Source organism: Crocodylus porosus, unplaced genomic scaffold (assembly GCF_001723895.1).
Source record: "Crocodylus porosus isolate Cpor-Errol unplaced genomic scaffold, CroPor_comp1, whole genome shotgun sequence".
Taxonomy (NCBI): domain Eukaryota; kingdom Metazoa; phylum Chordata; order Crocodylia; family Crocodylidae; genus Crocodylus; species Crocodylus porosus.
In genome coordinates this window covers 39,044,617-39,057,382 of record NW_017728931.1, presented here as the reverse complement: position 1 = coordinate 39,057,382, position 12,766 = coordinate 39,044,617, and positions in this window count along the sequence as shown.

The following is a 12,766-nucleotide window of genomic DNA, read 5'->3' as shown; positions in this document are numbered from 1 at the left end:
GGGCCCAGCACAGGCATATAACCAGTCTGAAACAGATAAACACAGGTAAGTCCATAAAAGAATTAAAATACAGGTAATTGCCAATGAATCTTATCCAACCACAAGAAGAGTACTAACAAGGAATTCAATGGAACAGGTACCTACATATGCCACATACAAGAGTTAAATAAATTGCATTAAAATACAAAATACCAACTCGCTGATGTCACCCTGGGAGCATTGACACCACTCCCAAAAAGGGGGTGGGGGGAGTGGGTGGGGAGAAGAAGTCCCCAATGCTCCCAGCTCCTCTTGGGCCTGACTGGGCCCCTTCTCTCAGTCTGTTAGTCCCATCCAAGGGCTGCCTCCCCTGTGGGAAGCCTTTCCTCACTAATTCACAGTTCCTCTGTGCGAGATGGGGTCTGTGTCACCCCAGCTGGGGGTTTCTCCTACTGATGCAGATGCAGGACTCTGGCTCTTGCAGGGCTGTCTGTCCCCTCACAGTCTGTGCCAAATCACTCCAGGCACCAAGGGCTCTGCACGGTACTCACTGTTGGGGGTTCAGGGCACCTTCTGTGGCTCCAAGGCCCAGGTAGTTGCCTGGGACCAGTTGTGCACTGAGCGTGCACAGGCATCCTGGCCACATGCCAGGAAAGGATGGACCCAAGCCACCTCGTGCAGCTCTCAGGGTCTGGGTCCACTCCCAGACCCTCTGTTTAGTGCTGTCTGCACTGGGTTCCCTGACCATGTGCCAGGGGTTGCAGACCAAAGCATCCTCACGCCACTCCCAGGGTCTGGTCTCTGTGCACTGCTGCATGCACTGATTGGAGACCCAAGCTGCCTCATGTCACTCTGCACACTGCCAGGGATGGATGCCATCCACCACTCTAGGTCCAGTGAGATGCATCTTTGAGGGGATCTTCAGGACAACTGGAATCACAGCACTGGCCTGCTCATACAAGCTCTTCTTTGTTCCACTCTCTTTTCCGTCCTTTGATGCATCTGCTGCATGCTGGGCATGCTGTTCCTTTTATTCTCTCTGGAGGCTCCAGCCCCGCCAGGCAGGGGGCAGGGGATAGGGTAAGTTCTTCCCAGCAATTACCTGATTGGTGGATGTGCTCCACCAATCACAACAGAGAGTCTCTGAGCCTGGGCAGGCCAGTCCGCATTGGTATGTCTGCCACATTAAGATCATGTTTACCAGCCACCCATAAATAGGGGATTTCAATAGATTTCATAGACATTAGGGCTGGAAGGGGCCTCATAAAGTCATTGGGTCCATCCCCCTGCCCAAGGGGCAGGAAGTCAGCTAGGGTCAAAGTATCCCAGCAAGATAAACATCCAAATGTTTCTTGAAAGTGTCCAGAGTAGGTGCTTGCATCACCTCTAGAGGGAGTCTGTTCCAGGCCTTGGGGTCTCAGACAGTAAAGAAGTTTTTCCTTTTGTCCAACCTAAAATGGTCTTGCAGAAGTATATTACCATTTGACCTTGTCATCCCCTGGGGTGCTGTGGTGAACAGGTGTCCAGATCCTCATGCATACCCCCTTATGTACTTATAGACTGCTACCAAGTCCCCCCTGAGCCTGCACTTCTCGAGGCTGAGGAGTCCCCTAGCTCACAGCCTCTCTTCATAAAGCCTGTTCTCTTGCCCTGTGATCATGCACGTGGCTCTCCTCTGGACTTTCTCAAGCTTCTCCATGTCCTTCCTAAATCATGGAGCCCAGAATTGGATGCAGTACTCCAGCTGCAACCTCACCAAGGCCAAGTACAGCAGGAGAATGACATCCTGGGTCTTGGTCGGGATGCATCGATAGATGCAAGCCAGAGTTTTGTTCACTTTGCCAGCTGCAGTATTGCATTGGTGGCTTATATTCATCTTGTGGTCAATCATGACCCCCAAGTCTCTTTTGGTCATGGAGCTAGTGAGTGTAGCATTGCCAAGCCTATAAGTGTGATGCAGCTGTATATTCCTGAGGTGGTGCACCTTGCATTTCTCTGTATTGAATGGCATCAGGTTTTCATCCACCCACCTTGCAAACCTATTAAGGTCAGCCTGGATCACCAGCCTATCCTTAAGTGTGGACATTCTTCCCCAAAGTTTGGTGTCATCAGCAAACTTGGCCAGTCCACTTTTGACACCAGTGTCCAGATCATTTATGAAAACATTAAAGAGTACAGGTCTGAGAATGGAGCCTTGGGGGATGCCACTAGTCACTGAGTGCCATATTAATTCAGTTCCATCAACTACCACTCTTTGGGTCTGACCTTGGAGCCAGTTCCCCAACCATTGGACTGTGGAGTAGTCAAGGCCGCAGTTGCCCAATTTTTCCATGAGGACATCATGGACACCAGGTCAAAGGCTTTTTTAAAGTCCAAATATATGATATCAACCTCTTTCCTTTTGTCCAGGTGATACATAACCTGGTCATAGAAGGAAATGAGATTGGTGAAGCAAGACCGATGCTGGCTATCCCTCAGAATGTTGCCTTCTGTTAGCCTGTCAAGAATGGATTCTTTGATAATTTTTTCCAAAATCTTTACAGGGATTGAGGCCAAACTGATTGGCCCATAATTTCCCAGGTCTTCTTTCCTCCCTTTCTTGAAGATGGGCACCACATTAGATGAAAGATTGGAAACAGCATATTGATGCTTCTAAAAGCTATGGGAAACCTCAATCCTGCCATATACTCCATTTCTTAGGTGCCTGACTGGGAGGCATTATTCATGATTTCACAGCTAAACAAGGTTAAACTGATTGCCATATTTTGAATGAGGAGAGAATTTTTCCCCAGGCAAGGACTGGTTTTCTTGGGCGAAGGAGGAGGACTGAAGTTCCTACCTCTTTAGTCAGAGGTGTGGCCTATTTTCTAAAATAAACTGGTTATATTTGTCCAACTACTGCATGGTGGTAGCCCTATCTCTCCTATGTCCAACCTCCAACCCCTCATCAGTATATTTACCATATATTTGGAGAAGCATTTAGTAGGAGATATCTGGATGAGTTTTGTGGTTGCAGTGTACAGGACAGGCTGGAATTAATATTCTTGTTGAACCTGTAGGTCAAGTGTTCATTAAATGGCTGCTTGTGGTTGCAGGACTTGGCATTTAACTCATTAGGTCCCTTCATGCCTTATGTTCCAGTGCTGATTTATTTCCTTGCTCCATAATGAGTCAATATAGGCTCTTCAAGGTAGGCTAAACTTAACCAGTTTTTATTTAGGTACAGTAAAACCCTTATCTTCTATTTATAAATTGATTATCTAATTATATTGTCACTTTTGTGTACCCATTTTCACTAAATATGAGCCCCTACCATGGAAGCAATCTCATTGTCTGTGTTGTCCTGTTCTGGAGATCAAGTAGGGTGTGACTGATCCTTGGATAAAAAGTTTCTTTTCTTGACATCAGCAAGTGATATCCTCCTAAATTCAGGACATTAGTCCCTTTGAAATTGTGAGGGATCTCCAGTCCTGTAGAGAAGATCTAGGCTCCAACTTCAGATGTCTGGGGAATCAGCAATGTGAGCTATTTATCTCTTGACATCATACCTATGAAAAGAACCAGTATGCCTCCATCTCTGGGAAAACCATTATTTTTTGTAAGCCATGCCTTGTTTAATTTAAATTTCTGTACCACTAAAAGAAAGGGGTATATTGCCATTGAATATGGATCGTGCACAGCAACTGCTAGCAAGGCAGTGATTTCTAGCAGCAAAGATCCTAAAATAAAGATATGGAAAATGTACAGGGCTTCCTGGAAATAAACCTTTTTTTTCTTAGAAAATACAAATGTAATGCAGCTTGTCATTGATTAGTCATAGCAGAAAAAAATCAATAAGGACAGAAAAAGTTTCAAACTGGGAATTTAATTTAGGCAGTGAAACAATAACAACACTGAAAATATTTGTATCCAGCTGGAAATCCTCAGTGGCTTGCAATTGAGTCAATATAGTGAAATGTAATGTAGATGGATGTTACTCAATATGTAAGTCTGTACCCTGAGGTGCATTTAACATTCTTACTTTTGTTCTCTTTTCAGAACAAATGAGCCTCTCTTTTCACTGAACACCTCAGCTCCACCCTATTTATCCCTTGGACACCTACTGTTGCAGCAGGGCACAATTACGAATTTGGTTTTTGGATAGTAGATAGGACTGGGAGCAGTCCAGCAGCAATAAAACCATTGCAAAGGGGGAAACTCTCAAAATGTGATTGTGCCTCTGCGAGAGTGTTCCCCATAAAAGCATCAGATCAGTGTTATATTCATTTTGTTGACCAGTTAATGCATGGTTGTAGGACAGTGTAGATTTGCACCTTGTGGGTGCAAATAGGATGTATAGTGTAAGGTACAACACTAGTTGGACCCTAGTGTAAAGCATAGTGCCTTCCAGGGGTAGATACAGGGGGTGCAATGGTGCAGTTACTTTGATTCTTGCTCCACCCAACCCAAACTTTAAAACCAACTGACTTGGACAGGCAGCAGCAGCATATCTATTTAGTCAGTGCTGGGGGAGTCAATTGACTCCATGGCTTATTATAATGAACCTGATTCTTGCTAATCTCTCTTCACTCCACAGATGTTAACAACTCCCTCTCCTTTTTAATGGTCTTGATGTTCCATTAATCAAGTTATCCTTCATTCTGAAATTTTGCTGTCTGTTAGCTATGCCTGGTAATCTCTCTTTTATTTCACAGCCTTTCAGATTGTTCTCAGTTAGCACTAAACACCATAACTCAGGTGTGGTAATATTAACTCAGGTGTGGAAATCGCTGACAGTGAGATGTTGGATGCACTCTCAAGATGCTCAAGAAGCCTATATTTTATTTTATGAATCTGAATAAGAGATGTACATTTAACTACAACAGCTACAGGACTAATAGAACAATATTTTGGAACTATTTTTGCATAGTTTGTTGTGTTTTTAAATTAAATATATAAAATAAAATATAGCACCCATCCCAGTAAAGTTATATTTGTTTTTTATTTGATTTTAAACTGAAGAATATATCATTGGGCCTCTAGTGTATTAGTAGAGCTTCTAGTTTCTTCTTAACTGGAGAAAAATGTGAGGTTTTTTGTGTCGTGTTTATACAGGATGATGCACCCCACCATCTGCACCTTTTCAGACTTCTAGATCCACCCATGTGCTACTTACTTAACTTTGGACTAACGTAGCCAACTGTCTCTGTGCCACATTTGTGCTAGTTATGCAACTGTGCCCCTTACACTTTAACCTGTTTTATGACCAGCTTACATCCAAGTGTAACGTTATGTTCTTGGATTCCATTTCCTGCATTCCATTTCCTTGTATCCTGCTCTATTTCCATGCACGTTGAACTAGGTGACATTCCAATATAATGGAAGACACTTTAATTCTCTTTGCTTACCCCATGAAATAATTAGTAGATGTTTTAATACATGGTTAGTCAATTATTATAGTAGCCAAGGTTGGTCATAACTATCCATAACAGTCTACTTGATTTGCTTACAGCCACTTATAAACAGGGAACCCTTGTCCTGTTACTGCCGGAAGGCTAAGGATCCAGCAGGATCAGTAAGGGCCCTTGAAAACCAGGGTCTTTGAGGCCTGGGGAGAAGACAGCTGCAAGGGCATCTAGGAAGAAGCCCCAGCTGGTGAGTGGCAAGAGGGAAAGAGATATTGTTCCTGCAACAGCCAGTGGGTCTGCCCTGGGGAGTGGCTGAGGGGATTGCAGCCACAGAGCAGGAAGTATGCAGGTCTGAGACTAATGAACATATGTATTGGCCATCCCTTGGTATCCAGGAGAGGGACAGGGGGTGGATTACTGGTGAGTTTTAAAGTGGATGAGGAGTTCAATCTTTGCTCTGCAAGTTTTTCCATCCTCTCCTTAGACTGTAACCTTGTCATTGTATAGAGGTTTGTGTGTTTCAGTGACCATCAGAGCTATGTCATCTGGAGTCTTATACTCCTGGTAGGGTCTCCCCTGGTGAACAGATCTGAGGTGAGTTCCCAGACTAAGCATGGTCCAAACTAATGAAGACCCCAATGGTGGAACAGGCATTCTTGAAGACCTGCTGGTTCTCTGTGGCTGTGAAGGTGGATGAGGTCTACAGGAGGTCTCTGGTTGTCTAATGAACAGCCCCTGTGCTCAATCCAGACAATAATCCAGTCTGATCAGAAGTGGATGGATTAAGGAGAATAAATAGGATTGTTGTCAGGCTGGAGAGGCATTCAAGCCCTGTCTAGGGAGGAGGCAGGACTCCCAAGTGGACCGTGGTGGTATCCAGAAGCAATAAGGGGAGCTCTTGTGGGAGAGAACTGAGAGTGTTTTGTTTACTTTTAACCTCTTTAAGGCTGGAGGACCAGGGGGGTCCAGAGCCCCAACCATGGGACTTGACTCCTATTCATTCCACTGCTCCCAAGGAGCCAAGGCCAGAATAAGTGGGCCTTGGACTGAAGGTAGCAGCTAGAGAAAATAGGCCCAGACCTAGAGGGTCAGGGCCTGGAAAAATGTACAAAACGATGGAGCTCAGCAACCCAAAAGAAAACCCCACTCTAAGACTCAGAACACTTCCCACATAGTAGTTTCATCAAGGCATCGCAGGTGAGATACAGGGTAACAGTTCAGAAAAACTAGAGTGGGAGCAGGCTAGCTGTGGCTAGCTGGCCACAGGGTATTTCTGTCTCTCAGCAGAGCTAGTTCTGCCATACCTACCAATATCTGTAAGATCATCACAACCTCTATTTACAATTAATGCTTTATAAGCTGTCTATGGATTTATGCTAGTTATAAAATGTGCGAATTTGGTTAATGAAGTTTACAGCTATCTTCAGAAACATTGGAAAAGCTGTTGACAAGTAATAGCTTTGACAAATACACAGCACACAATCAATTGGTCAACATCTTGCAAGTCTGCACAGGGGTCTCCTCTGTGGTTTCACAACAAGCTTGTATTTAACTTAATGTTAAATGTTTCAAATTTTAAATAAACCACAATTAAGTATAAGACTTTGCAATAGTTCTGCCTCAAGCATTTGAACTAGTTTGGATGGAGTTAAAAGAAATAATCCAGGCCATGTTGTATTAGACCCATCCATTTTTTCCTGCAACTGTAAAGTTCCCTATTTTCACTATTGCTTATATAAATATTTTTTCCAAGACAAGTACTGTTCACACAGCCTAGCCATACTTATTCATGATTCCAAAATTACGCTCGGATACAGCCAGCAGGTGTACTAAAAGTGGGATTCCTATTGTGCTCCTCCAATTAACTACATAAACAACATAAATTAACTATTCCCAGCTGGATTATTATTATTGTTGTTGGTTCAGGCAAAGAAGCAAAATTTTGACAACAATTAGCACATGTAATACAATACTTAAGTCTAGAGCCATTTAGCAATCTCATTTACATTCACAGATATCTGACTCAGATGAGACACAATTAGATAATGACAGAGTCCAATAAAGCATGCATTGTAATTGTGTTTGTTTTTTTGTGAGTACTAATCAAGATTTTGTAAGCCAAATTTTCAGAGAGGTGTGTGCCAGGCCTCTATTTCTATGCATGAAAATACCATATTTACTTGAATACAAAACAAGGTTCCCCACCATCAGCATCACAGGGAAGAGCCTCTTCTCTTACATTCACATACAAGGAAACCTCATTAAACGACTACCAAAAGCAGTATGTGCTCAGTAATGGAAACCAACTGTGAAGTTGATTAAATGCGGTCAAGATGGAGCATGCTCATAAAACACACGGCCCATATGGGGCAAACATACTGATAGGAACCTTGCTTCGCCCTTGAAAAAAATCAAGCATGTATTCCCTCCCTAGGGACTGGCACTGGGGCCTGGAGGTACTGCCTGGAGGTAAAGCCAGTCCTGACACCCTCCCCTTGGTGCCAAAAATGCTTGATCTTAGCCAAGACCCTACCACGAGGATAGGTTAGTGCAACCCGTCTGAATAAAATGTGTGGTAGTACCAATTGCACTCAGTCCCCCTCAGTGCTGCCTCTTTTTCAAGTCATGGAAAGTCATTACTTTGAATAGAATTTGATTTCCTCATCACTCTCACAGCTGAGCTGCACCTTTCTTTCCCATTCCCAATGATTCCTGTTTCTTCACCAGCCTTTAATGTCTGGCAAACATCACCAAATGGAGCCGCAAACAGTCTACCCCATATCCCTCTGTCAGCCCTTCTCCCAGGCTGTCATTCATGAGGTGGAGCTGGATCTGGTTGTGCTGCACCTCATTCATAGATACATTTTTTGAGGCTCTCTCAGGAGTTATGGCAAGAACACCCAGTTCCAGTCATGAGTGGTGGCGTGGAGGGGGGCAAAAATGCATCAGTTCTTCAGTGAACCAAGTCAATGGGTCCTATATGCAAACCACTACAGGTATGGTTTTTTTCAACATTAGTGTTACAAATATGGCCCTCACTTCCATGTGCTCAGGGAGAGCAGGGTGTGATGGTAAGGGGGAAGGGAAGATGGGGAGAAGATGGGGGGAGGCAGACAGCAAGGGAGCTACCTGATCCCCTAGATCTATTTTCCCTGTGTAGCAGTGGGAAGGGAACAAATTCAAGGCAAACCTCCAATGATTAGATTCTAAACCTGGAAAATTATAACAAATTTATACATTTTTCGTATATCAAATCTAATTATTGGGATGTCATCTTATACTCAGGGGCATCTTATATTTGAGTTAATATGGTATGGATACAGACGTTCGTGTCCACCTTTTGCAGATGGTAATATTGTATTTCAATTGAGCACAAGTGCAAGTGACAGTACAAGTCATATGGTGGCTCCATATAAAAAATATAGGAATAATTATTTGTTTAAATAACTGCTGAAAAAATTATAGAATAACTGAAAATACTAAGCACAGGCACAATCCTACATCCAACGTTCTAGAATTTGGGGATGGAGAAAAGTCTTTCTATTTAAGCCCCGCTGTAGTGGTGCTATGCTGATTGAAGTGTTTTCTGCTAGATTTTTTTCTCTATTATTTTTATATATCCAATATAACAACAGCAAATTTTCATATACCACCAGACCTAGCAAGCAGAAGTTACAGTGTAATACACCAGAGTGACAGTTGATTAGAAGTCAGATACTGAAATCTGCCTTAATACTATGCTATGAGGGCTATCATCTATATGCAAATAGGTTTAATTAGTGCAGTAGTATTAATTGATTATTCAGGAAAAGTAGTAATAAATTAGTGTAGGTTTACTGACAAAACAACAAAATCATAACTGAAGCAAATTTTACTGAGAAATAGAAATCTAAATTAAGATTTTTCCTTTACGGTATTGTGTACACCAAGACAGTGTTTCATTTCCTGCCAACCCCTTGCCCTGTTCTGTCTTTTCCAGGCACCCCATTTAATTTCATTTGGCATTAATTTCGACATGGAGTCCCAGACCTGGTGAACTGGGTCAGACCCAGCATATTGGGTTGGACCTAGCATACAGGCTGGCAGTAGGCTCAGGAGAAGGCTTAGCTCCCAGCTGCTGCTGCTTTAGTTTCTATAAAGAGGTTTTTTTTCTTTAAGCTGCCTTTGAAAAAAACAGATGCAAATTATATACAGGGACAGGCAGTATCAAAGAAAATATGCTCCCTGTCTCAGATCTCAACAAGTCAGAGAGATCAGAGCTAGTACTTAGACAAAGCACCCTTTGTCCAATGACTGATTAAAATGGAGAGGACCTACAGCTTTTGTGGAGCATTAGCTCTGCTGGTCTGAGCATACTTTTCCTTCAGTGAGGACTTTTCCTGCTCCATCTGTATTATAGCTTTATTTTATGTCAAGAGAAGCGTTGGGAACTAAACAAGATGTACAGTTTTGGCCATCAGTTGATTATTGTCCTGAAATGAGTGCTTTTTATACTTTTTATGCTTTTTTTATTGGTGCTTGTTAATAATTGTATTTTGGGTGAAACATTTAGGAAAGTGATAAAATGTTGGAATTGAGAATCACCAGAAATTTAATAGTGGAGAGCTGAACTATGATATAACATTTGGATCAAAAGTTAATCCCAGTGATCTTACTGCAAACCTTTATGCTTGGTGTTATATTAAAAATATATTATCTTGGTTCTCTACTTCTACTGAGATTTAAACTACTGGACAGAATAAGCTATATGTATATAATAGACGTAAAAAATTATCTCCGTATCACTTTCCTTCATGACTTTAGTTTACAATCATCCAGTTCAAAATGTGAATCCTGTTATTAAATATAAATCAGGTCAATAAACTTGCTAATGTTTTACAGATGTCTCCACATCTCCCCTGTGTCAGATAAAGTCTCTATTTCCCCTCTAAAGGATATAGTTATTTGTATGAGCATATATTCATGAAAGTCATGAGGGATGTATGATTATCTAGAATTCACTGATTAACTTGTTGGATGTGGACTGCATGTTCAGTGACATGGAAAAGACCAAGTGCAAAATGTCCCTTTCCTAAAAACAACATCAAAGCAAAGCAAGTCATCATAAATAGGGTTGGATACTGAATGATAAAAATACAGTTCAGAAAGGTACTTAAGGAAGTCAACCCCCTTCTCAAGGCAGGATCATTCCTGTTTAAACCACCACTTTCAAGTATTTGTTTAACTTGCTTTGTAACATTTCCAAGGATGAAGTTTCTTCAGCCTCTCTTAACAGCCTGTTCCAGTGCTTAACTGCCCTTATAATGAGAAAGTTATTTCTAAAATGCAACCTCAATTTTCCTTGTTGCACATTGGGCAGCTCTACACATACACTTTAATGTGCATTAGCCTATTTTAATGTGCATTAGAGTCATGAAAAAACCCATGGGCACTTTTACATGTGCTGCAGTGGTGAGGGGGTGGCACTTTAGTTAGAGTGGCTCTGAGATCTGTTCTAATTAAAGTGCTGCAGCGTCTCATGTATCAGCGTCCCCGTGCTTCAAAATGGCAGTGGAGGTACTTGAACTAAATGTCATTCGATAAGTTTTAGTTCAAGTTCTGAAGTTTGGGGATGCTGATACATGAGATGTGAGAGGCTGTTGGAGCATGGTAATCATGCAAATATTCAAGTCTGCACTGATGCATTGTAATTATACAGTTCATCAAAGTAGCCTCCATGCTCATGTATAGGCACCTCATGTACTTTCACTAATGCACATTAAAACAGGCTAATGCACCTTTTTCTAGTATCTCACAAAGGAAGTACTAAATTTAATGCACACTAGTAAAAGCACATTAATGAACATGTAGACATGTCCATTAAGACCACTGTTTCTTGTCCTTTCCCCTATGGCAACTGACAACATCCCACATCATGCTCTTTATAAACACCCTTCAGGTATTTGAAGACTTTTGTCAAATCCCCCTTACTTAGTCTTTTCCCCAGACTGAATAATCCTAGTTATGCCAACATTTTCTTACGAGTATGTTCCCTAGACCTCTAATCAAAGATCAGAAGGAGAGAGGGGTTGCAAAAATATATTTTGTAATTATTATTAGAATTACCATATATTGTTACATACTATACAACCCTAAATCATGCACATTTTATGGGAGGTAGACTGAAGAAAATCCCCGCCCCAACACCAAGAATTATAGCTGCATACTACAGGGACAGAGCCTAATCTTTAGCTCACTGAGAGTCAGCCTTAGGGAAAATGCTCCCTGGACAAACTTGGATTTTGTTGCCTTCCCCCCACCACCCCTTGCACCCCTGCCCTAGTGCCCTTCCTCTTCAGTTACCAGCACTGTGGGGGGGTATGTCATTGGGTGTGGGGTGTGGGGGGGATGTGTATGTCAGTGTGTGGGGGGAGGGGAGGCGAGGTTGGGGGTTTGGGGGCTGTGCTTGAGGGGAACATGTACACCAGCAGCAGCCAGTGGCAGGGGACCCTGTGGGCTATCATGAGACAGTGCAAGTCCACTCACCTGAGATGCTGGCCTGGTGCCAGGCAGCAGGGTCATGGGGACAGTGGTGCTCAACATAGAGTGGCAGGAAGGACAGGCAAGAAGGCAACAGGTAAGACTGCCCACACAGGAAGCCCAGCCCGAGCTATAGGGTGCCACCACTTGGGTGCCCATGCCGTCACCCTTGGCAGTGGTGGTGGTGGTCAGGGGGGCCGCAGCTCAGCCCCCATCACCGGCAGGTTGGTGATTGTTAAGCCCTTGGCATGCAAACTGGGGCTGGCCAGCTGCACTGTCTTCTTTGTGGGAACCGCTGCTTGTCCTTGGCCCAGCCCTTGGTGCCCTCCTCCTGGCCCATCATGCTGCCTGGCAGTGCCCACTGTTGCTACTACCAAGGGCTTTTTATCCTGCTGCCCCAGCCCACTGGCTTCAATCATCTCTGGGCATGGCCAAGACACTCAGCCTTCCTTTCTTGCTTAACCAAAAGCTGAAACCTTAGCTCCTGCTGAAGAGTGGCCTCCCTGGGTAGAGCTACAGTTTGGAAAGGGCTAAAACCATTCTACAAGGCTGAGAAATGTAAAAATATAAGTATTAAGAAGTGAAAAGAGGACAGTAACACTATGGGCTGGTATTGGGAGAACTTGTCAAATATAGAAGAGTGAAGAGAAGATCCGAGTAAGTCAAAGGAGATGCAAACAAATGGAACATGTTTTGAGCCAATTTTGTTCACTTTCATTGCTGTGTAGCTGTGTAGCTTAACTGATGTGCAAGAATGTGCTTTAAAAAAAGTCATCCACTCTCTTTTCTGATGGGCCTCACTTTTCCCTCTCAGTCTTCTCCATCACAGGTCTACCTGAATACCCTTTCTCTGGATTATTTTATCTGTTCATACAACTTCA